Here is a 26,616-nt window from a genome sequence, read left to right as displayed (position 1 = left end):
CAAGGAAAAGATGAATTACTAAGAAGCTATGTGAAACGTTTCAATCTAGAGGCCGGGCAGATCCCAGACCTACCTGACGGCGTCTCTTTCGATAATTTTATCAGGGGATTGAAGAAAGGATCCTTCAAGTTTGACTTAGTCAAGAAGTGTAACAGCCATATTTTAAGAAGCTCTTAATCCCATGCTAATTATGTTATCATCTTAAACCGCTCTTCAAATTTGCTTTTGAAACTAGTTTAGGGTTAAGATTTTAGAATTATACCATTTTGACGAGTGAATTTAAGTTTTGATCACTTAATATCTATTAAGCCTACTTAAACATTAATTTTTGAATTGTTGAAAATATAGATGATTAAAGATAAAATAAAAGCTTTATCCTGAATTTGATGTAAGTTGTAACATTATGTTTATTTTATTTTCATTAATTTAGTAACAATAGTTAGTTTCAAAAAAAAAATTAAATTAAATCGCTTCAAATAAATATTTTCCAAATGAAAATAATTGTGAGTAATTTAATTTTTCAAAACATATTAAGTTTTGTTGATCAAGCCTTGCTTAACTCTTTTCTCTTGCTCATGTGTACCAAAGCACCCTTTTTGGGGAGCCACATGTCGGCCCAAAGAAGGATGGGTCACCCTTTAGTTTCCAAGACTTCAAAAAAAAAGAGGAAATGTCTTCCTTCTTCCCTCACTCACTCACACTGACTTCCTCCCTCTCTATTCCGACTCCCTCTCCCTCATGCAACCCTGTGTCTCATACTCGATCTTCTCTCTCCTCGTTCCTCAGCACCGCCGACCACCACCTTCTCTCTGCTGGCGCAGCCGATGCGGTTGCCGTGGCTGTGGTGTGATTTTGTTAGTACCGCTCTTCTCCCTCTCTTGACTATGCTCTCAGCTTCCTCTCCTTGTGTCGTGTGGCCGCTGCTGCCGCCACAATTGAAGGCCTTGATTGACGCCACTAGTACTCCGTTACTCATTGGTAACTTCCCTAAAACTCTTTTACTAATTAATTTATGATTCAATTCTAATTGAGGAATCTGAAAACCCTAACTTTCTCTTCCTTTATATTTCTCACTCCCCTCCGGCGAGAGGCCGTGCCGCCGTCTCTGCTGGCTCGCCACCATCTCAGAAGCTGTCGGTGGTTGCTTTGTTATTGAGGTTGTTCTAGTTGTTGAGTTCTTCCTCATGATTCCCTTTCCTATGGCTTCCCCTGCCTCGCGTTGCTCCCTTTTTCCTCTTTTGCCCATCGGGGCTCTGTGGCTCGAGGAACCGTAGCTGCTACTGCATGCAAGCTGTTGTTGTTGCTTGTCATTGTTGTTGTTTCCTTCATGCTTTTCCAATTTCCTTGAGGGTATGAATTCAACTCAATTAAATTTTCATCTATTTTAATTATCCTAATTCAATTGTCCTACGCTTATGGAAATAATTTGTTATTGAATTATTATTTTGATTATATGAGATGGTTTTATTTAAGTTGATTGAACAAATTTGATAATTCAATTAAGCAAGTCAAACTAAGTTTCTAAATGAAATATGATTTAGTTTTCCAAATTTAGTTTACTAATCAAACAAATAGTATAATTATAGTTTCAATCATAATCCATGTCTAATAACCAAAATCTGTTCTTGAGGTAGAATATGTGTTATGATGGGTTTCAAACTAAGTTTTCGGAAATCATTTAAGATTCTAAAGAGTTCATTAACTTCTATTTGATTCTAGTGAGTAGTTTGTTAATTCAAGTCTTTCTTGTTGAGGTAAATAACTAGAGAAGAGTTAAGGAGATTCAAGTCATGGAATTAAGCGGAGAATGATAATCGAATGAGGCTTGAAATTTATGTGGTGAATCGAGGTACACATCGTCCAACGAACTTCAATGTTTGGAAATATATCTTGTGTTTAAGTATTATGTATATATATAATGTATAAATTGAATGTTGTTTTGCAAATTTAATGTTATTTTGTGAATTAAATTGTGTTTTGCAAAACCAAATTGTATTTGCATATTGATTTGTTCTTTGCGAATTAACGTGGTTTGTAATGCTTTAAGAATAATGATTCTTTTAAACGAATGTTTGTGTCAATGAGAACCCAAGTGAGAGATGGTTTGAGTTGAGGCATTGAGCGGCTAGAGAATTGATTCCATTGAGTATCTTGAGGTCGAACTTGGAAGTCGTGAAATGTGTGAAAGACTCAAAAGGTTAAAGTTGTGTTAATTAAGAGTTAATCATAAGTGAATACGTTAATGATCAGGTGAAAGTCCTTGCATAATAGAGTAATCCTACTTAAGTTCTAAGGAGTTGAGGTCTTGGTGTTAAAACTATATAAGAGATCCTAAGATAAGATTTAGTGGAACCAAAGACACCACTCTAATTCTAAATTCTTGTTTTAAATAAAGGTTTCTGTTTTCTTTCAACTGGGTCATACTTGTTTTTAATTTTCTTAAAAGACGCTTGTTTCTTAATCAAGTGTTAATAATAAAAGAATTCTTTTAATGTAGTAAATGAGAAATCTCTAAACTATTTTAAGTATAACAAAAGCTGAGTCTTTAATGATTCTTTAATGATTCTTGAATGAGTCGTTTCAAGGGTTGTAATCATTCCTTACAAGCCATATTTATTTTGGAATTTCCTAAAAGTCACATGTTTTTCCTAAAACTATGAATTATGGAACTTGAACTAGATTTGAACGATATTAAAGTGTTTAATGAACTCAAGAGTTGAAACAATAAATTAAAGATGTTTTCGGTTTTGTTTTAAGTTATTTAAATACATATAGTTTGCAAATAAGTAAATCTTTGACAAGTTTTATAAAAGAAACTATTGTAAAGAATAACGATATACTTTAAAATAAATAATTAAGTTTTCATATTTTTGAAACCTATTAGTTTAAGATATAACTAGTGGGCATTTGTATGAATAATAAAGTTTAGTTTGAGTAATTGAGTTTTATATAAATGTTTTTAAAACACATTTCAGGCACACTAAGCTATTAAATAATGAATTCGGATTCGAGGAGAGTATAGCCTATTGATAACCTTGGGATGTAAATGAGTGTCACTCACTAGCAGCCAGTTATTAATCAATGGTTTAAAGGGTATAGCCAAGGATAAGGAGTGATTCTAAGTTAAAAGGAAATAGTTGAGAAGAGTGTCCAAATTTTAATTATATCGTTACAGTTTGATTAAGAGTAAGAGAAAGTGTCAGCAAGTCTTGAGATTGATATTTAATTGGGTTGAGAATTTATTTTGAGAAATAAAGTGAGTTGAGATATGATGAGAGTGAAGCTAATACAGGAGTATGGGAATGCGAATGATATTTTGAGAATGAAATTGCGTAAATTGGTAATAAAATTCTTAAGTAGGGGAAAGTAGCCGTGTATGTGTTGCATAGTGCTCACATGCGTCGGTGATGAAAAACATTTAAAGCGAGTGCTAAAATCGTAGACTCGTAGTTCGGCGGGATAGACCCGTTAAAGCGGCTTGGCTGTAAAGCGAGTGCTACAAAAGTAGACTCGTAGAGGCGGGATAGACCCGTAGTTCGGCGGGATAGACCCGTTAAAGCGGCTTGACCGTAAAGCGAGTGCTACAAAAGTAGACTCGTAGAGGCGGGATAGACCCGTAATTAGGGACATGTCCTAGTTGAGTCTTGCAAGCGTATGTTTATCAGGAGGGTGACGACCCCCACCAAATAGAGACAGCTGGTTGAATAACCCCTCTCTATTCGTGTTAACTTTCCCCAACAGTAAGCTAATATGTTGTGACTGTGTAAGCTATTATGCTGTGTTGAGTAGTATGTTTTGGCAACGAGTTATAAATTTCTTATGAATGTCTATATCTGCATTTGAATTTTTATGAGAGCTTTACGAAGAGAATTATTTGTCTTTGGAAATATTGTATCAATGAGTTTCCCCATTCAGTTACGAACATGTGTATACATTGAGTTCCACCTTGCATCATAAATGATGGTTTGGAATTGCTTCTGGAGAAATACTTGATCTATCTCTATGATTAATTGTCAAATAAGGTATGGAATGAAAACAATTAAGAGTAATGAATCTTAGTTGTGAGTCTAGTTATGTGATGTGATTGGGAAGTTGAAAACTATCTGTGATGGTAAGTAAGGGCTGAAGTTATTGCGAGCATTACTATTGTATCGCTTTCCCAAATTTTTGTTTGAATGATAAAGATTTCGTGAAATCGATTTCAATAAAGTTATAACATTTTATTAGGTATACTTTCCAAATGGGTTTTATAAGCAAAGTTGCTTTTCAAACCAAAAATATAAAACTAAAACAAAAATTACTTTGAGCCACCTATCAAATGCATTTTAGGTTGGATGTGTGTACTCAGCTTTCCGCTGATTTTGTTCAATGAACCTGTCCTGGTGGGGGCAGAGTTAAAACTTTTTGCAGGCAGCGAGAATCAAGTCTCAGTTCAGGTTCAAGGTGCGTAGAGTCCTCCAGAGGCCTTATATGTTTCAAGGCGGGCATATGGATTCTCCAAGTGAATTTAAGTCCTTCCTAATTTATTAATGGGTTGTATTATTTGTTTCTAGAGTTTGTTTTCTTCTTTTGATTATTATTTATGGATTAGATATCCTTGTTGAGTTGGTGTCACTCCAATGATGTCTTTGGGAGATGTTATATGCTGGAATGATGTAATAGCAGGTGAAAGAAAATTTGACGTAATTTCTTAAACAGTATTTTAGGTCGTCCATAATTAGGGGAAGTGCTGCCGAATTTTTTTTTTTAATAACTAATTAAGTTTAAGGGTCTTGATTAGTGTCTTTGAGATAGGCTAAACCGTGATTAAATCCTTGAAGTTGTTTGAAGGATTAAAGTTTGTTTAGCAGGGTTTAAAGTTGTAATTATATTAAGTTTGTTTAAATTGAGACTAAGTGTGTTTAGAAAGCAGCTCGTTAAGGGTGGGCTGTTACAAGAAGAGTGTACAGAGTATGGCCGAAGTTTTGGATGAGGCTGAAGCATTCATCCATGCAATAGAAATATGCAGCGCGTCCAAAGATGGAAAGACCGGTGAAGCAATAGATTCCTCAGGAAAGAAAGACAAAATAGACCGAAAGGCCCCACGAGTAAATGGTATTTGGGCTCTTTCGAAAGAGCATGATACCAATTCTCCTGGACACAAGAGAGAATGCCCACAAGAAAGAGAATATTTCGAGTACAACACAGATCTCCTCACGATACCGAAAGACGTCGGGACCAGGTTTGACCTTGAACGACCTTTTCCCATGAAGTCTCCTGCTGAGAGTCGAGACCCTAAGCTGTATTGCCAGTTACACGAGGATATAGTGCATGACACCAAGAACTGTAGAAGCTTGAAGAGAGCCCTAGACGGCCTAGCCTGCAAAGGACACCTCAAAAACTACTTGCAGAAAGTGCTCACGGCTCGGGAAAGAACCAGTACAAAAAGAACAAGTCACCCGTCTCACCTACATAGGGAAACCACAAGGGGGATTTGTAGCCGTCATATTTGGGGGGCCAGCCGCTGGAGGACCCACCATGAAGGGACAGAAAGACTATGCCCGCCGCCTAGGGCAAGTGATGCTGTCAGGAAAGTCACCTGTGGACCCATTCCCTCGGATAGAGATATGTGAGTCGAATGGTGGACGAGTAACCACTCCGCATGATGATCCTCTGGTGGTCGAGATCAAAATCTCCAATATGAGAGTGAAGCGTATCCTGATAGACACTAGGAGCTCCTCCGACATAATGAGCATGGAGTGCCTCGGCCGCCTAGCCAACGACCCCAAAACCATAGAGAGCATACATTATCCCATCATTGGTTTCGGAGGAAGCATTATACATCATGTAGGCGTCATCAACTTGCCGGTTCGGATCGGGGATCGAAAAGATGGACCGAAGATGGGAGTGAACTTCTTAATCGTCAAGGACTTGACAGCATACAATGTCATCTTAGGACGTCCCACCCTGAACAAGATTAAAGCGGTAGTCGTCACCCATCTCATGTTCCTAAAATTTGTATGTGATGATGGGGTGATAGGGACTATACCTGGAGACCAACAGCAGGCAAGAGACTGCTAACTCACAACCCTCAACTTGTTAGCATGGAAGAAAGATTTGGCCGAAGCATGAGGCAAGAGAAAGCATGAGGAGGAACTACCTACCGCCAATGAGAGTATACCAGTCAAGACAGAAAAAAGTGGCTAGAAATAGAATGTCATTAAATTAAGATAAGTTATGTAACTCGAGCCTACTAAACGGCCTGTAATGCCTGCCTACAAAGCAGCCAATTTAGTTTTGCTACTTAGTAAAATTATAAGATCTATGATAATGTTTCCCTATCTATTGAACTCATGGCTCAATAGTCACAAAAAAAAAAAAAAACTAAATGAAATACCACCACATTAACGAGCCCTAAGGGGCGGCGTCATGAGTGGCTAATTGAACGATGGCCTGAAAAGTGGCCTGAATTGAAAAAGACGTAAAAAACTCAAAGCAAGACTCAACAAGAGCAGTTATGACGCCTTCTCCTTTGAAGGCGTCACAAAAAGACTAGTCGGTTGACGGCCTGAGAAGTGGCCTAGATTAGCGCTCCAAATTAGGCTGATCACCTAAAACACTAGGGTAACCGTCCACCAATGGACCAAAAAGAGAGTTCCTAAGAAATCAGTAATAAACTGAAATGGAATAAAAAAACAAGTGCATAGGAGGCAAAAAATATTCATACATGCGCACAAGGCGCAACAAACCAAAATAAATAATGCCAAAAAGCATCAAAGTTATTACAAGCACCCGCGGCACCATCTAAACCAACTAACAAATACCATCTATGAATGAGGGGCTGTGGAGCTCCCGTCTTGAACATCCTGGCCTTCAGGGGAATTCACTTCCTCTTCCTCCACGTCTTCATCCTCCCCCTCGCTAAAAAACTCAGGAGGATCCAGGCCAAGGCGTCTAGCTGTCGAGACGGCCATCTGGTATGAGATACGACGTTTAAACCAGGAGAAGTCTTTCCCATCCATTGAGTGATCCCATGCCCGCCGAGCATTCTCCAACATGGACTCTTCCCCAAGCTTGAAAGAGCTAGCGGCTTCCCCCCGCACGGACTCAATCTCATCCTGGGTAGCCTTGTGCTTCTTCTCCAAGGCGTCCACTTTGGAAGAGAAATTGGTCACCTCGCTCTGAGACCGAGGAATACTCCTTTCTCAGCACGGTCAGCCTCTCCTCATGCTCCAGCAACTTCTTCTCATAGTCCTGGGCGTCTTTCTCAGCCTTAGACTTAATCTTCTTGTCCGCATCCGCATTGATGAACCTGGCTTTCTTCTTAGCATACTTCTCATGATTCTCAATCTGGTTTTTATGCATGTCAAAGCGGTAGTGTCTACCCTCGGTACAACGGATGAAGAGCTGCCGTGACAAAAAATAGACTTAGTTTTTGTATTAAAAAAAATAAATAAATAAAAAAGATACATCTAGACTTACATCAAGTACGAGGGACTGCATGGCCCCAAAATACCCCAGATCAATTCCAGGAAGCGAGCTCACATATTCCTCAGGAATTGCATCATAGACGTCCAAAAGAATCTTATCCTTTTCTTCTAAACTAAACCCGCCTGATGGGGTAATATTCGCCACTTCAACACGCCGCATCCGTTTGAACATGTCAACTGAATCAATATCAAAATGTCAAATATTATACCAAAATACCAAGTTATCATGACGTTCTAAGTACTAAGACACTAACCAGTCGATGGAGCTGGTGGAGGCATGGGGGCGTCCCCAGCAGAAGGACCTTCGGATTCCTTGCCCTTTCCCTCTCTTGACGAGGAAGTAGTAGCTCCTCCAACATTCGCAGCAGCACCAGGGGCGTCAACCTGGTCAGCTACCACCTCTTCAACTGCCGTTTTGGCCGTAGAATCTCCTTCGGCGGCCACCTGGGGAGATGCTTCTTTGTGCTCAGGTGGAAGGGTGGACGCCTGAGGAGGAGGGACTCCTTCTTCCCCAGCCAGAGGGGCGGACAGCCTCACCAGTGACGGCTTCGCTGCAGCATCAGTGGTGCCCAGCTTCTTGAAAAATGGGCGCTTGGGCTTAGGAGCCACCGTCGAAGACACATGATGTTTCTTCGTAGCCGACGAAGTGGGCTCCTGAAAATGCAACAGGTGAGAAACCAAGCATAGACCTTAGAGGAATGCAGAAGTATATCAAAAATAAACATAACATACCTTGGCAGCATCACCAGAGACACCCTCGTCGGACTTTTTCGAGGAGTCCTTCTTCTTAGCCTTCACGGCCTTGAGGATATCATCTGTATACACCTGGGACAACCAGGTAGGTACGTCCACCAAACCCTTGTCTTTAGGGGACAGACGATTCATGGCAGAATCTACACAAAACCAAGAGGGTTAGTAAAAGAAAAGAAAACAAGGCTTTGGTAAAAAGTCTATAAGAACTACCGCTACTAAAATAGGGACAGAGACCGACGGCCGCGAGAAAGACCATGTTGGTAAACTGACCCACATGGGGAAGCTAAGTATTGGGCACCCACGCATGACTCTTCGAAGATAGCCGATACATTTCGGCCTGAAATAAAGGCTTTATGAGCCTCCAATCCTTTGACAAAAGACGAAGGTAGGCGTCATCCCTACACAAATAGCGGGGTCGGTAATTCCACCGTGAAAGACGCTATGAAAGGGAGAGGTCCTCCATTCGGATAACAAACCACTTCTTCCTCCACCAAACCCAGCTAGAGTTCTTACCCACTACCGTCTTATATCCCCGCCGGCTATATAGGGTGAACCATCCCAGGGGAGAACGAGAGGAAGGGGGAATATCTACAAGCCTAATAAAAGCAGGAAAAGAAGGAGTGACGCCACTCAGTGCACACTTGGAAATATACCCAAAGACGTTCGCCCAAGAGTTAGGGGTCACCTGGGCTAAGCCAATGTCATATCCCTCCAAAACGTCCATCACAAAAGGGTGAAGAGGAAACCTAAGACCCAATCTAAAAGCGGCCGTATAGACAGCAACCTCGCCCAGAGAGAGTCGGTCTACAGTATTATGGGGACGAGGGCATCTAAAACTAAAACCTCGAGGCAGGAGTAAGAAACGCTCAAAGTCACGTCCCTGCTCCCGCAGATACCTCAACCATTTCATGTTGGGGAAGATGGTAGAAGGAAGCAAATCTACATCTTCTTTCCCCCGAACCATAGGAGGAAGATTTTTTGCAAACTCCTCGTCAGAAGAACTGGAGGAGTCATCCTCAAAATCCTCACGCGGGACACGAGGACGGCTAGCTACACTCTTTCTTTTTCTTGAAGAACGTGCCGCCCTTAAAGCCCCGTCTCCTGAATGATGGGAGGAGCTAACTCTACCCCTATTTGTTAGGTTATGATACATATGACAAAACATAAATCATGCGGAAAAACCTTAATGCCAGGAAACATATTATTTACACATAATCATTTAGCATAATTTAGGAACATACACTTTGTAGCGTGCCCTCCCTGGCTGCGCCCGAACCGAACAAGAACAAGTCTTTAGGACTCCAAATGTCGTCCCTCCGTAGATAGTCCACAGTACGTCCGGATCCGCCTCAAGATTGACCAACTAGAATCGCCCTTAAGGTGATAGGAATTTTCGGCTATTGTTGTGCAAGTGTATGGCTGAATTTTCTTTCAAAAACTTACCCTTTGAATACTTCAATCGTCTTTATAAATTATGACCCTAGGCCCTTATTTATAGAGTTTTGGAAAGGGAATTGTAATCCTAGTAGGATACGATTTAATTAAACTTAGAATCCTACAAGGACTCTAATTAATTAAATAATCCTAATAGGAATAGGAATTTAATCATACACCAAATCCTAATAGATTTAGGAATTATGCATGGACACAAACACACACGCACGGAGCCACGAGGGCGCCCGCACGCGTGCGCTCGGCCCACGCAGCCCACGCTGGGCAGCCTTGCCTTGGCGCGTTTGGCCTGCCTTGCGGTGGGCCTGGCGCTGCCTTGGGCTGGCCGTTGGCGCGCGTCTTTGCTTGCTGAGCGATGGCCTGGCTTCGTGCTGGGCCTTCGTCCGGCAGGCCTCGTCCGATGCTTATTCGTACGATACGCTTCCGATTAAATTCCCGGTTCCGGAATTCATTTCCGATACGAACAATATTTAATATTTCCGATTCCGGAATTAATTTCCGTTTCGAACAAATATTTAATATTTCCGTTTCCGGAACTATTTTCCGATTCCGATAATATTTCCGATTCTGACAATATTTCCGATTCCGGCAATATTTCCTTTTCCGATAATATTTTCCGATACGTACCATGTTTCCGTTTCTGGCAACATCTACGACTTGGATAATATTTATATTTCCGATAAGATCCATATTTCCGTTTCCGGCAATATCATCGTTTCCGGAGTATTCATTTCTTGCTTGTGACGATCTCAGCCCCCACTGAAACCAAGATCCGTCGATTCCGAATATCCATAGATAGAGTATTTAATGCCATTAAATACTTGATCCGTTTACGTACTATTTGTGTGACCCTATGGGTTTAGTCAAGAGTAAGCTGTGGATTAATATCATTAATTCCACTTGAACTGAAGCGACCTCTAGCTAGGCATTCAGCTCACTTGATCTGACTGAATTATTAACTTGTTAATTAATACTGAACCGCATTTATTAGACTTAACATTGAATGCATACTTGGACCAAGGGCATTATTTCCTTCAGTCTCCCACTTGTCCTTAGGGACAAGTGTGCATTTTCTAATTCCTTTGTTACTCGATGCTTGCTCTTGAACATAAGGTAAGAGTTGTCATCCTTATTATGTCCAGAGGTGTTTCTCGGTTTCAGAGTTCAACTGATCAAATAAACAGATAAGCATAGCCTATGATTCATCTGAGCACGGCCATGCATTTCACAGTTTCTAGCTCTCCGAGTGGCCTTGTCAACTTTTAAGCATCTCATCCCGATTTATGGGAGGACAATCCCAATCTTGCGATCTTGAGATTAGACTTCGTTTGATAGGTGATTACCTGAGCGTTGCCTTTATAGCCTCCTTTTACGGTGCGACGATTGCTCAACGTCAAAGCAACCAGTTCTCAAACAAGTTATCTCAAATCACTCAGGTATTGAGGATTTAGTGTTTAATAATTTTAATGAAATTTACTTATGACAGATTTTCATCTCTGACAGTAAAGTTTCATAGGTCTGTCCAATACTAGTCTTCCCAAAGTAAGTATCTATGCAAATGATTATGACATTGCCATGTCCACATAGTTCAAGAAACAGAACTACTAGTCATCTTGCATTCTAGTCGTCTAACGTTTTCTATGCGTCCAATTTTATAGAAAACTCCGACCAGGGACCATTTTCAACTTTTGACATTCAAGTTCACTTGATAGACATTTCTTAGTCACAGGACTAGTCCTGACAGTCTATCTTGAATATATCGTCAAATTGAAGGGACTCATCATTTAATACTAAACCAAGATTAAATGGAATATGAAAATACATTTCATATATGATAAATGTTCAACCGCAATGTTTTACAACCATGGGCCTCTAACCCATCTTTAAAACATTTAATGGAATTCAAAGCTATGCTTGATTTCCAGTGCTACAATGTGAGTGTTGCTTTTCACTTGTTGCATAGGTTTAGTTATCATGCTTTTCCAATCTTAATATCCTTTTCATCGAATGTCTTTTCGAGATAGGATGATAAGATCTTTTGAGTGTGTTTAGTTTGTGATCTATTCTTTCTAGCTACAAGAGTGGTTCTACGCATTTTGCAATGAAGAACCATCTGTGAGGGGGTCGAAAAAGCACGAGGCTAATGCGTGACCTCGTCCCTCGTGGGTGTGACGATTCTTTTATTCAATCAAGTGTAATTGGATTTCCTGTGAGTATACACCCAATTGACTAGTAATATAGGAGTCGCCATTCAGTTTTTAACAACAATGAGAAAAACTGACAAAACCCGGTTATCGTGACATAAAGGGAGTGCAATTATGTTTGACCACGACGGCCGTAGGTTCCCTTGTGATCCCTGGTGTGGGGATCTCTCAACATACACCCGCAAGGTAGAGATTGAGGGTTCGGGGGACTGTAACTACCGAGAGGAGTACTTCGCTCGTCGATAACTCCAGAGGCAGGATATCCTTACTAGCTCAGCATAAATAATTGAAGGGACATGCGTTAACTATTAAACTAATCTGAGTTGATTTTAGCAATATGCAACATATAATACTAATTCGATCGTGATTATCTGATTTAAATAGCATTAAGGGACCTAGCATGATAATCCAATTTCCCAAAAATATTATATTTGTTAGGCGTGATGGAACAATCAGATTTAGTTAGTTTAACAGTTCAAGGGCGAGGAAAGCAAATAAATCATCGAGAAGGGACACATTACGACGCACCCTTGAGAGGTGCGTCACGGTTCTCAGAAAACTAACCACTTTGACTTTGCTATTTCTCCTTTTATTTAACGAATCTCAAATTATGGGACGGGATACGTTCTGTTCGATTTATGGATCGATTGCGACAGAACGCGTGATCAGTTTTGCAGCGTGAGGCTTAGGCTTAGGGGTTTAGAGTCAATACTCAGAATATAATTGTGTGTGTTGTGTGTCCTTTTCACGTCGAATTTAGGGGTCTATTTATAGGGAAGAGTTCGTGGAAAGATAGAATTGCAAAGTGCTAATCCACAAAGAATTAGGAAAAAACACGTACCCAGGTACTTTCAGCGCCCAGGCCTGGGCGCCGAAGATTTCGGCGCCTAGAGCCAGGCGTTGAAAATAGGGTCTGGGCTGTTTTCTTTAGTCAGATTCGGATTCCTGAAACCCGTAGAGTTTGAGACTTAATCGAGTCTTTTAGCGCGTATCAATTTTATGACGGAATGCGTCTAGGCCCGTTACGAACTCTAGGCTCGTTAGGATTTTAATTAATACATAACTCTTATTTCTGAATCATATTAGGAATAGGATTCTCGCATTTTTCTATCTCATTTAGGATTTATGTTGGAATGCAACACCTAATTCTGACAGGTTTCTATCCTTTATGATTTGCCACTTTTAGAAGCTACCTTTTACGGCAGTTACTATTTTTAGCAGGTTTCCATAAATAGCAGGTTTCGGGTGAAATGAAAAGGGGAATTGAGATTCGTTTATTTTATAGGAGATGCGTTGTCAAGTGGAGATTTATGCTTTCATCATCGAACCTTTCCCTTTCGGGAATGGGGACAAAAGTAGGTGTCTATAGTTAGCCCCCACTTTGACTGAGTCTTGGATTAAGACGATGGTCAAAGTATTAGACGGAGTGCGTCACACAAGCCATGGTGTATGTGACCTGTTTTGCGAGGGTCTCACGAGCCCCCGAGTGATAACATTTGACTTAAGGGTCATCACTTGAAGTGTCGACATATCCCTCACGTGTCATTGGGATTTGTCAACTGATAGTATAGAAACTTCCTCACTTTGTCATTGGAAGGATCTAAAGGTGCGTAGAAACTCCCTCACTTTGTCATTGGGAGTAGCTACAGATGTTTTCGAAATCAAAGATATAAAGTGTAATTGGGCCTGGCCAAGCCCAATCACGAGGTAAAAGTGTTTTTAAAGATTCTCATTTTCAGGGCTAGCTAAACGAGAAAACCCCCTTGTTTTTATGGGACGTAAAACGAAGGAAAATCCAGCACATCGCTCTTTTTTGGAAAAAACGGAAAACCAATCCTTTTAATTTTGGAAAAGGGAAAACCAGAAAAAGTTATCGCTGCAGCGACTAAGGACCTGCACAGTTAGTGATGCAGACCCCGCCAGCTAAAGATGGCGAGCCTGTCCGCTAAGGGTGGACACCCCGTCCGATAGAAGTGGGCGAATCTGTTTTTGAAATTTGAAAATAAGGACCTACGCGGTTTGTGACGTAGACCCCGCCGGCTAAAGATGGCGAACCTTGTCCGCTAAGGGTGGACACCCCGTCCGATAGAAGTGGACGAATCTATTTTGAAATTTGTTTTTCTTTTTTGAAAATAAGGACCTACGCGATTTGTGACATAGACCCCGCCGGCTGAAGATGGCGAGCCTGTTTTAATTTTGAAGACTTTATTTTTTCGGAAACTGAGGACCTGCGCGGCTAGTGACGCAGACCCCGCCGGCTGAGGGTGGGCGAGCCCTGTCCGCTAAGGGTGGACGTCCCTGAATTCGTTTTTTCGATTTGGGAACTCGCGCGGTTGGTGACGCGATCTTGTCGACTGAAGATGGGCAAGTTCCTATTTCTTTGGTTCTTTGTGATTTCTTTTGAGAATTTCTTTTTATTCATTCTTGCAAGAGCGAATTCTTTCGAGGGACGCTCGAATTTAGTTGCAACCTGAACGTGGACTGACAACGTGTTCAGACGGATCTTTGTCTTGCGACCGTCTGCTTTCGTGATTTTGAGCTAGTCTTTACGGCTCGACTTGGTCTTTGATCAGAGGACCGTGCACAAGTGTCAATGACGTTCTTTCGATGAGGTCGAACCTGTTGTTGTTCTTTTTTGAGATATCCAAACATGATATGGTGTATGGCGTAGTCCGGGAATGTGATTTTGATCGCGCGCTCCTTGTTGGAGTCTATTTTTTTCGCGAGCCCCCAAGCACTGGGGCTCGTCGGTTGTTTTTCGCATCTTGTAATCATGTTTGGGGTCATGCTCGTATGTGCGAGCGACCTTTTATAGTAGTGTGCTACTTTAGCGAAGCCATGGAGTGCGACTTTAGTTTTCAGGCGACATCCGGTTTTAGCTTGGCCCGGATTAACCCTTTGACAGACAAACATTTTTTATTTGGAAAACCAATGACTTGACGACACATATTTTTGGTGTTTCGAAGAATGACCATGATATTTAACTTGTTTTTTTTGAAAAGTGTACATAAGCATTTTCTGAGACGAGTCTAAGTTTCGACCAAGTTTTAATGTTCTATTTTTTTTTTGCTTATTTGGGACCTAAAGGTGCTTTGGGCTTGATCCTAATTGCAATAGGGCCTCGTGTTTAGCAACACGGTCTTAAGTCCTTTCCTGTTCCGTGTTTTGTGAAATTTGGGCCTTGGGCTGCATTTTCAGCGCCCAAGGCCAGGCGTTAAACATTTCGGCGCCCAGCCGTGGGGGCTGAAAGTCCTTTCCTGGTAATATTTGACTTTCGGATTTCCTAACACGTTTCCGAATGGGATCAGGATGTCATTTGGTGCGTTCAGCTATATATAGGGGCTAGATACGTCCCTATTTTCTACTACTCTCAAATTCTTTCTTTTCTTTTTGTTGTGCTTTAATTATTCATTGCTTTTGCCATGTCGATCCCTACTTTCTCACTCCAACGGACTGTTAGGCGTTGGCTACGGGCCCTTACTCCCACAGAAAAAGCTTTGTTAAAAGAATACCACTTAGAGGCACTTTTAGGATTACAACAAATTAATATTGATTATAACTTTCTGCATGCTGCCCTAAGCTTTTGGGACTCCGATCATCATGTTTTTGCCTTTCGGGGCAACGAAATATGTCCTTTGCCCGATGAATTTGCTGCGATCCTTGGTTATCCTACTAATGCTACTCATGTTACCCCTGGCACTATTGAAGAGGGTAAAACAACCATCAGGGCTTTCCTAGGGCTAGATGATAACATGTTTGCTGAAATTGTTGTAGATGATAAGGTTAACTTGGCAAAACTTGTAAAACATCACTTTAGGCCTAGTAAGAATATGACCGAACAGAAATTGAATATTCGAGCCCTTGCATTCTGCTTGTTGAATCATTATTTGCTATCGAATAACAATGGTGAGTTCGGTGACATAAGGTTGATCCCCTTGATTAGCCAGATGGAAAGTTGCTATTCTATCATGCCGTTGGTTGTTGCCGAGACTTTGCTGAGTGCGGATGAGTTGAAGAAGGATGCCAAATCCGAACATTTTAAGGGAAGACCCCTATTACTGCAGGTGATCGATTTTTTTCTTGCGCACGTATACGTCCCTTTTGCATATATTTTTTTTTGCCTGGGGCTGAGTTTCAGCGCCCAGGGCTGGGCGCTGGAGTTTTCGGCGCCTGGTCCTAGCCGTTGAAACTGCGCCCCAGGGACCATTTTTTCATTCTTTTGATTCGATCGTACCTGTTTTTGCAGATTTGGCTTGCGGAACGGCTTAGACTTTTGGAAGCTCCTGCCGCCCTATAGCCTTGGGTAACCGAAAATACTTGCACCAAGGCCAGGACGAGGCCGAATGGACCTCCTTTTTTACTTATGGCATTTGTTCTATTAAGTGGGTGGTACCATGGTGGGGTTTGACTACTATGACAGGGGGTTCTGATGTATCGGTTTATGTTTCTTTGTTGGGGCTATCTCGTCCCATTTATATTTTCCCCTACCGAGTCATGCGTCAATATGGTTTAAGGCAGACTATCCCCTTTTCTTATACGGTACCACCTAAGGTAGCGGCCTTTTCACAAACACGGGTCTTAGCGTGGGCTAAGTATTATGATGGTCTCCCGCGTTGGGCCGTAGCTACAAATGGCTTTGTGGGTCTTTCTGAAAACTACAAGTTGTGGATGAGCTCCGATGACAAAGATGTGAGGACCGATGCTCGTAATGGGGAGTCGGCTGAGCTTTTGATACCTCGTATTTGTGTTAAGTATGAGGGTCCTGATTCTGCCAAACCTCGTACCTATAGTGTTAAGACTGTGAAAGCTTGTCTTGATCGAAAGCGAAAGGAAGTTCCTCCTTGTTCCAGTTTTAGGCCTAAAAAGATGCCTAACATGAAGGGGCATGCTGTTGTTAAAAGAAATGCAAGCTCTCGCGAAGATCGTCGCCGGAACAATGTATGGGTTAGGAAGGCTCAGCCGCCTGTAGAAATAGTGGCTAGTCTAGTTGATGATAATAATCCTTCTCCCACCATTGCCTGTGCCCTCGAGGCTGAGCGGGCTATAACTGAGAACGTTTCTGAAGCCTTGGCATCTTTGGAAGTTAGTGTCTAGGAGCCGGTTCTTATGGAGATTGACATTGGGGCAGCGCAGAAGACTGTGGGGGTGGATCCTGCGAATATTGCCCTCTACGAGACTTTATTTGATGATCTAGAAGAACTAGAGTAGTGTAGTTCTTGCTAGGGTGTAGGTGCCCTCCATTTATTTCAGTCGTGTTTGTTTTTATCTTTAGCACTCTGTTTTCCTTCTTATTATATTTTAATAAAGGCGTATTTTTAGTTTTCATTTTCATTTTTGTTTCTCCTCTTTTTTATGTATTTTATATGTCTAACACTTTTTGCACAAAGATATATTTTTTTTTTTTGGACCGAATCCTTGGTAAGGATTGCCTACGTATCTTGTCAGAATCAGGTCGCGCGTAGTTCTAGCTTTTGAATTAGTTCTAGTATGCCGGATTTCGGTAGATATGCCCTGAGGTGGAAACATATTACTTAGTCGGTCAAATGAGTGAAGTATTATCATTATTTTCATCTGCCATTTTTTTTGCCATAAGTCGTGTAAAATATGAAATTCGAAATTCGACTAATTTGTATGGCTATATTCTTGGTTGGTAAGCCTATTTGGATACGTACTGTACCCCCCAAGTGCTCGTTATTTTTCCGTTGTGTGCGGATAAAATGACGAGCACTTCTGAAAAAAAAAAAATTTGTCAGGCAGAGAGTTTCAAGGCCCAGGCTGGGGCGTCAGAAATTTCGGCGCCCAGCCCTGAGCACTGAAAATGACTTGGGCGGTCAATTTTTGACGCTTTGCTTCACATGTTCTTGCATTTCTTTCTCTTTCTTTTTTTGTGCCTTGATATTTTGCTCGTATTTAAAGGCCAATTTTGAGGCTACTTTGGAGGCTTTTTTACTGTTAGCGTGAAATGCGTTTTTGTCCGAATCAATTTTTTCTATTCGTGACTCGAAACAGTTTTGAAAATGGGGTTAGGGTGCGGAAGTTATGAAGATCTTTGTGTAGGTTTTTGAGGTGTTGTTAGTGAAGGGTATGATGGAATCTATGTTTTATGAATCTGTTTTTTTGGTAACATTTGTATTGTTTTGGATTTTGATTTCCTTTGACTCTGGGTTGCATGGATTGACTCTTATGATGACACTGGTTTGGCTTTTTAGGTTGTGGGGATATGAATGGGATGGTGTGGTTTATTTTGTGGGTTTCGGGAATTGGTTCCCATGGCACTATTTCAAAACCGAGTGGGCTTTGTTTGTTGGGCCTGGAGTGGGCCGCCTCTTTATTTTTGTATTTTGCAAGTACATTTGGTGTTTATTTAGTGTTAGAATAAAAATTTTAGGAGAAATATTACGCCTTTATTGATTCGGAAAGTAAGGAAAACACACTGAAATAAAACTGACCCATATTCTAAGGGGCCTTAGGACCATCTAAAGTCTCTATTATTTTTTTTCTATCAATCTAAAGAACTACTAGGCGCTTTTTACTAATGGTGCTCTATGTGGCTCAAGCCTGGGGTTTAGTCTCATAAAACTTCGGTCCTTCTCCGGTACTCATCTTGAATTCCATTCCTTTTGCACTGACCCACTGATATGTCTTCACCCATCCGTTCTCGACCTCTTCTAGTGTTGATGCAGGAGAGATTAACCGGGTTGGATCGAAACCTTCATCTTGTAGAGGTAGGGTAGTCATCGCAGTCTCGTTCTCCATAGGCCTCGATTCGTTAAACAATGTCCATAGAGCCTGGTTGTCCAATATTTCAGCTGTTTTAGTCTTGGTGAGGTGGGGTGCCTCATCCAAGGTGTGGCAGTCATGGAAAATTTCAAATCCGGGTTTTAGCAAGCCGTCCTGAACGAAGGGTTCAGGGAAATCACAGCATGGGTGTTCTTCTCCTTCCCGAGAGAACATCCCGTTAAGGGTCCTTTGATATGGGGAAGGAGGGTGGTTTGTTTGGCTTTCTTAAGGCGTAGCCTAGACAGGCGGTCAGCAATATCTTCCTCCGTTGGTTCATAACCTAAGCCAAAGGGAGTAGATTTGTCGGGAAAAGGATGGAATGTGTATTCCTTCTTCCTTATGCCCAATGGGGTTCCTGGGAAATAACCTTGAGCTAACAGCATTCTAGGGATGACTCGGGATGCATGCGGGTCTAGGAATGCTGGGTCATAATCTTCGATTAACTGGATTGTTTCTTCCATTTGAAACCCGTAAAGGTCGTCTGCAGTTTCGCCCGTTCCAACCATAGTGCAACTCACGTCGAGAGGAGGGGCGCGGATTTCTAGTATTACCCCGTTATGGTTAAGTTTAACCATTTGGTGCAAGGTAGAAGCCACACCTCCTAAGTCATGGAGCCAAGGTCGCCCCAAGAGGAGGTTGAAAATGGGCTTGATGTCGATTATTTGAAACTCCGTGGTGCGTGCCACAGGTCCGGTTTGTATGGTAAGGTTGATTTTTCCCAATACAGGCCTTCGGGAGTTATCATAAGCTCGTACCCCTTGCGTGGAGGTTTGGAAGTCATCGTTTCCTAGCCCCAAGCAATGGGCGGTTCGCAATGGGCAGACGTTAACCGCCGAACCATTATCTACGAGCGTTAGGGGGATGTTTTGTCCTTTGCATCCAACCACTAGGTAAAGGGCTTTATTGTGAGCACCCCCCTCTTTGGGTAAGTCTTTATCGGTGAAAACTATGGCCTTTTCTCCGGCATCTCTCGTGACATGGCTAACCAATGAGTCAGGTGTGATATCTGTAGGTACTGAGATGAGGTCAAGTGAGCGAATGAGCTTTTTGCGATGTTCCTTTGAAGTACACATAAGATCCCAAATGGTAATCTCGGCCTTGGTTCTTTTTAGTTGTTTCAGGAGAGGATTTTCAATGACTTCCGCGACGATGGCGTGCCGTCCATTCTCAGGAGTTTGCCTAACAGGGATGTCGTCCATGGGAGGTGGGTGAATATCCGGTTGGTATATTCTTCCGGATCGGGTGAGGTTGTCGACCTCGGGCTCCTGAGGGGTGGTGTCAATGAGAGCATACCCGGGGCAAGTTTCAGTGAAGAGGTCCTGGCCCGACACTTGAGATAGGTAAATATCTTCAGCATCATCATTCCACACACCGCACACTTCCCTCTCGATTCGATCCATAGGGACCACAGCGAGTGGTGCACCTTGAGGTGTAATATACACCGTGGGGTCGAAATTCTCTGGTTGGTCGAGAGAGATGTGACAAGAGCCGAGTGGGCTCTTGTTGTTGTTGGGTTTGCCAACGTTAGGGAGAGGTATCACTTCATCCTCTATCATGTCCTGGATCGTATGTTTTAGATTCTAGCAGTTTTCAGTGTCATGCCCATTTCCTTGATGGAATTTGCAGTAAGTACCTTCGACCCAATATTTGCTTTTGACAGGAGGGTCACGGGTGGGGCCTATAGGTCTCAACTTTCCTTGATTGGTTAGTCTTTCAAAGGCTTGTACCAAAGTCGACCCGAGTGGGGCAAACTTTCGGTCTCGGACCCATCTTCCAGGGTTTCTTCGGACAGGAGTCTCTTCTACAGCATGGAGGCCTATTGATTAGTTGGGCCGCCTGGTCCCTCCATCTAGCAAAGTAGGTCGTGAAACCCTCGTTTTTCTTTTGGAAGAGAACTTCCAGCTCGCGCATGGTGACTTGGAAATCCAAGTTCGACGAGTATTGCTTGATGAAGACATTGACAAAGCCTTCCCAAGTGGGGAAGAGCTTAGGGTCCTGGTGATAGTACCATTTGAGCGGCACAGGTTCCAAGGACAAAGGAAAGGCAGGTAAGTACATGGACTTGTCCACGCCTTTCAAGTTCATGGCATTCACAAAGCTCAGTAGATGATCACGGGGGTTGTCCGTGGCCTTGAACTTTGGTAAGTCAGATGAACTGAACTTTTCTGGTAGTTTGCCAGGAAAAGGTTCAGGATCGAGGGAGAAGTATTTGCTCCCCATGGTTTGCTGTAGGACCATTTTTTCAATCCTCTTCTCGTTATCGAGGTCATTTTTAGCTTGCGCAGCCGCTAAAGCTTCATTTTCCATTTTTAGTTGGCCCATGAGTAGGGTCATTTGAGTCATCTGCTCTTGCAAATCTTCGATGGACATGTTTGAAGGTGCGAATCGAGGTTGGGGAAGCGGAGATCCTTGAAATGAGGGATGACGGACGGAGCTTGGACTCACTAAACCTGGTGTTGGCGATGTATCTTCGAGACGCACTAACCGTTGATTCCCTGATCGGCACCAAGTGGCAGGACCAGTCCTAGGCATAAGATAAGCTAAAGTTTAGGTTCCCAAAGTTTCAAGCATTACTTAGTCTAGACTTCGACTCTCTAAATTGGTTTTTCACTCTTTCTTTTGTCGGTACACTTTTTGGGGTTTTTTTTTTATTTTGCTCATTCTTTGGATTTTCGAAACACTTGCCCGTGTGACATTCATAGTTATTAGCACGTTCGGGTTTGGTGCCGGGTATTGTCGTCGTAGGAGGCCTAACAACGACACAAAGAGTTATTAATTTTTTTACGAGTCGCTTTTGAAATCGAGTGCTTTTCTTACGCCCTCGTAGCAATTCTTTTTACGAACATTTTTGTGCTACGTATTTTCCTTTCGCGCGGGTACCGAGGCTGTTGCGCTTGACCTGAAGGCCAAGCAGCAACTTCAGCGCCCAGCGAGGGGCGTGAGAATTTCTGGCGCCCAGCCAGGGGCGTTGAAAATGCGTCCCTGGCTGGTTCTCGTTTCCTGTCTTCTGTTTATGCGACTTCGATTTACGTGCTTGCCTAATAACGTCCTTTACGCGTGGCAGCGTTTGTGGGATTCGTTACAGGCCATCCCGAGCGTCGCTCATTTTTGTGGCGATCATTCGGGTTTGCGGAACACGTGTTTCGGTATAACTCTTTGGCAAATTAGTCTATGAATGTTTGGGCAATTTTTAAGGTCGTTGGTTTTCTAGGATAGTTTGTCGCACACAATCACATATTTCGCTACACATAACTACATTACAAACATGGATTTGAAAATTAAATATGCTACGTAGTTTATGATAGGCTTCTATGGGTAGTTTATTTGCGCCTGGCTTGGTACCGCTTCTATCGTAGATCCAACACATGCCCCGGTCGAGGTAGTGTCTTCAACAGACGAATTTCGCTGAAGAGGCCAACCCGCAAGTGCAAGCCAAGGGGGCATGCAGGCGAGAGGGACCTAATGAGCGAGCGATTGGGTTCGGGATAGGTGTACTGCCTGCACAAGTACCGAGTGGGCAACATGCGCGGCGTATGCACCCCCCTATTGGCGGGAAAAGGTATCCTTAGTCCCAACTCCCGAGGGAGCCGAAATTCGTTATGCGGTTCTTCCCGTTCACATTAATATGCTGATTTTCAGGTCGTCCCAACTTGATGGGGAAATAAACGCGGGGTAGGATCGTTTCACCCTTCGGCTATTTTGATTACCTACAAGCACGAGTATTTTCTTCACTATCCCCAGTGGAGTCGCCACTGTGAGGGGGTCGAAAAAGCACGAGGCTAATGCGTGACCTCGTCCCTCGTGGGTGTGACGATTCTTTTATTCAATCAAGTGTAATTGGATTTCCTGTGAGTATACACCCAATTGACTAGTAATATAGGAGTCGCCATTCAGTTTTTAACAACAATGAGAAAAACTGACAAAACCCGGTTATCGTGACATAAAGGGAGTGCAATTATGTTTGACCACGACGGCCGTAGGTTCCCTTGTGATCCCTGGTGTGGGGATCTCTCAACATACACCCGCAAGGTAGAGATTGAGGGTTCGGGGGACTGTAACTACCGAGAGGAGTACTTCGCTCGTCGATAACTCCAGAGGAAGGATATCCTTACTAGCTCAGCATAAATAATTGAAGGGACATGCGTTAACTATTAAACTAATCTGAGTTGATTTTAGCAATATGCAACATATAATACTAATTCGATCGTGATTATCTGATTTAAATAGCATTAAGGGACCTAGCATGATAATCCAATTTCCCAAAAATATTATATTTGTTAGGCGTGATGGAACAATCAGATTTAGTTAGTTTAACAGTTCAAGGGCGAGGAAAGCAAATAAATCATCGAGAAGGGACACATTACGACGCACCCTTGAGAGGTGCGTCACGGTTCTCAGAAAACTAACCACTTTGACTTTGCTATTTCTCCTTTTATTTAACGAATCTCAAATTATGGGACGGGATACGTTCTGTTCGATTTATGGATCGATTGCGACAGAACGCGTGATCAGTTTTGCAGCGTGAGGCTTAGGCTTAGGGGTTTAGAGTCAATACTCAGAATATAATTGTGTGTGTTGTGTGTCCTTTTCACGTCGAATTTAGGGGTCTATTTATAGGGAAGAGTTCGTGGAAAGATAGAATTGCAAAGTGCTAATCCACAAAGAATTAGGAAAAAACACGTACCCAGGTACTTTCAGCGCCCAGGCCTGGGCGCCGAAGATTTCGGCGCCTAGAGCCAGGCGTTGAAAATAGGGTATGGGCTGTTTTCTTTAGTCAGATTCGGATTCCTGAAATCCGTAGAGTTTGAGACATAATCGAGTCTTTTAGCGCGTATCAATTTTATGACGGAATGCGTCTGGGCCCGTTACGAACTCTAGGCTCGTTAGGATTTTAATTAATACGTAACTCTTATTTCCGAATCATATTAGGAATAGGATTCTCGCAGTTTTCTATCTCATTTAGGATTTATGTTGGAATGCAACACCTAATTCTGACAGGTTTCTATCATTTATGATTTGCCACTTTTAGAAGCTACCTTTTACGGCAGTTACTATTTTTAGCAGGTTTCCATAAATAGCAGGTTTCGGGTGAAATGAAAAGGGGAATTGAGATTCGTTTATTTTATAGGAGATGCGTTGTCAAGTGGAGATTTATGCTTTCATCATCGAACCTTTCCCTTTCGGGAATGGGGACAAAAGTAGGTGTCTACACCATCAAGTCAGCAGACATGTGATCTACCCAAGTTCAATGAAGAACTCTTTAACATAAACAACCCTGTTTAATTGCATCTTAGGCAATAAGTACTTTTACTTCAACTGTATAGGTTGCTAGTGATGCTTTTGTTTGGATTTACTTATCCAAGCAGTTCACAGATATGTGGAAGACTTTCCAGCTGTATCTCAGAACATAGAAATTAATATTTAATTTCCCACGCAACAACTCATGGTCTCCAATCCATGTTGCCATTTGAAAACACGATGCTCTATAGCTCGTCCTTATCAATGGTTAACTCCAAAGGGTCTTGCTTGATCCTTTGCCAGTGTTTATGCATGTAGCATCAATACTTAGCATATCTTTATTTCCTTGAATCAAGAACTATTCCTATGTACCTTTTCAAGTACCATAAGTATTCTTGATCTCAATCTAGTTGATCTTCACTTAGATCAATAGAGATTGGTATATGTTCGTCATGCCTAAAGTCATACGATACGTTTTTGGCGATCCTCATATTATATCATACATGATAAAAATTTTTGCAGAATAATTCCCAATTGAATTCTATTCATGTAACTTTAGCTCATTCAATTTCAGTAGATACTGAATCCAGCTAAATTCTTTGACATATAATATAGGTTAAGAATCTCACTTAGATCCTTTGATGTTTAACTTAGTAAATGCTTATACATAGTTCAAACATTCATTACTTAGATTTATTCACATGGGTCGAATATCTCCAATGGAGTTTTTCGTGTTTGATTTAGTAAATGCCATTACTTAATCCAAAACAATATTATAAGATCTTTGTAAATAGATCTTAATACCCAGCATGCACTAAGTTTCGCCTTGGTCCATCATTGATGAATAATTTCAAACCTGAGTCATTAGCATTTGAATGTTATTTCACAATAGAGAGATATGTGTGTGATACACATAGGACCAATTAAGTTTTTATGTACTCCCACTAAACTTCTTATACATCTATAAGAATCATGTACATTTTATGAAACTAAAATGTTTATTAGCTTCACTAAAATACATTTCCAATTCCTAATTGCTTGCTTAAATCTGTACTTAGATTTCATAAGCTAGCATTCCTTTTCAAGCATTTATTTGAATCCACAAATCCTATGACATGTCATGTACATAGTTTTCTTTCAACATTTTATTGAGGAATACGTTTTGTCATCCAATTGCCATATGTACCAATATGCAATCATTGCTTGAATTATAGACTTAAGCATTACGATTTTGCATGAGGCTTCAACACAATCCACGCCGTAAATTTGTTTGTAACCTTTAGCAACTAATCTAGCTTTGTGAGTGAACACAATTCTATGTTTGATGGTTTTTATCCTTAAAACAAACTTCCAACCAATAGGTGTGAAACTATTCTTGCAAATCAACAAAATTTCAATTTTGTCATCAAAATATTGAGTATGTTTTATGGCCTCTAACCATTTAAAACATTTGAGTCTATATATGGCCTCTAACCAATTTAGGGAATCTGGGTTTCGTCATAGCTTTCTTACAGGTCACAAACTCATTAATCTACATGATAATAGTTTGACTGCAAGTTGTAGGTTTCTTCACTATCTAATAGAAGAATTGCATAGTTTCAGTGACCTGAACTCCATGTTCTTCACTATCTAATAGAAGAATCTCATAGTTTCAGTGATTTGAAATCTATGCCTACTTGGGTATAGAACATCAAACAATAGAATATCAATAGCCACTTGAAAGTCCTTTGAATATTCTGTTCTCCTTGAAGCACTTGTAAAGTCTTCTAAGAGATGTCTATTCTTTAAAGCCACTTCTAAAGTCCTTAAAGAATAAGTTCGGATTTTCTGAAGCACTTCGAAAAGCCTCTGGAATGTCCGTTTATGTTTGTTGTTCGCCTCGAAGACTTTCGAGGTCTATTTTCTCCCACTTGTCATTTTGGAAACGAGTCTCCTAAAGGACATTATTTCGAGCAAACAAACATTATGTTCTCAAAAATTCGTGGTAGAAACAATACCCTTGTGTCTCATTTGAATAAATCACAATGAAACATATATCTACACTTGGGCCTTAGTTTGTTGAATAAAAAACACTAAGCTCCCACTGAGTTTAGGAACTCTTTAGATATATTATGAAAAGATATTCTGAAATTACTTTTCAATAGCTTTGACGAATTTGGTTTAGTTTGGTGGTAGTTGAGCATTTTGTTTTAGAAATTATAGGAAAAGTCTTTATGATTCATCATTGATCGAATCAAGTACTTATTGACTTCGATCATTCCAACTTAGATATGCAATATCTTATGGAGCTAGATCGTGAAATTACAACACACACTCATTGATGATCATTCTTGGTCTTAAGTAATCATCAACATGATCTAACCTAGATCTTTATGATTTCTTGCCAAGTGGATTTTATACTTCTGAATCTTTGAACTAGCCAAACAGATTCAAACTTATATAACATTGAGTAAATAAACCAATATTAACTCAAATCTAGGTGAAATAATAAAGTCATAAAATCTTTCTTTAGCTTTGAACTCTATTGTCTAGGCGTTCTAACAATAGTTCATATCTTTTGTTACTTTCAACAAGTAAGACTAGCTTGTCTTGTATTGATCTAGAAATCAATCAACTTTCAAAAAGTCCATCGAAATAGAGCTTATGAATGTTAACTTGTTGATATGGTTTAAGCAACAATGCCAAAGATTAGTGGAACTCAAATCAAGGAGTTGATTTGA

The 26,616-nt window shown here is 41.3% G+C and overlaps 1 long non-coding RNA gene across 1 annotated transcript; it reads left to right on the top strand.

Moving 5' to 3' along the window:
* The first annotated feature begins 721 nt into the window (after nucleotides 1-721).
* LOC130462382 (uncharacterized) lies at nucleotides 722-4,687 on the top strand. Its single transcript, XR_008922474.1, has 3 exons — nucleotides 722-1,350; nucleotides 1,767-1,849; nucleotides 4,393-4,687. It is a non-coding gene; the product is annotated as an uncharacterized lncRNA (long non-coding RNA).
* Nucleotides 4,688-26,616: the final 21,929 nt, after the last annotated feature.

Source organism: Spinacia oleracea, chromosome 6 (genome assembly GCF_020520425.1).
Source record: "Spinacia oleracea cultivar Varoflay chromosome 6, BTI_SOV_V1, whole genome shotgun sequence".
Lineage (NCBI taxonomy): Eukaryota > Viridiplantae > Streptophyta > Magnoliopsida > Caryophyllales > Amaranthaceae > Spinacia > Spinacia oleracea.
Note: the sequence above shows the minus strand (reverse complement) of the source record. Positions and strands in the feature narration are given on the sequence as shown.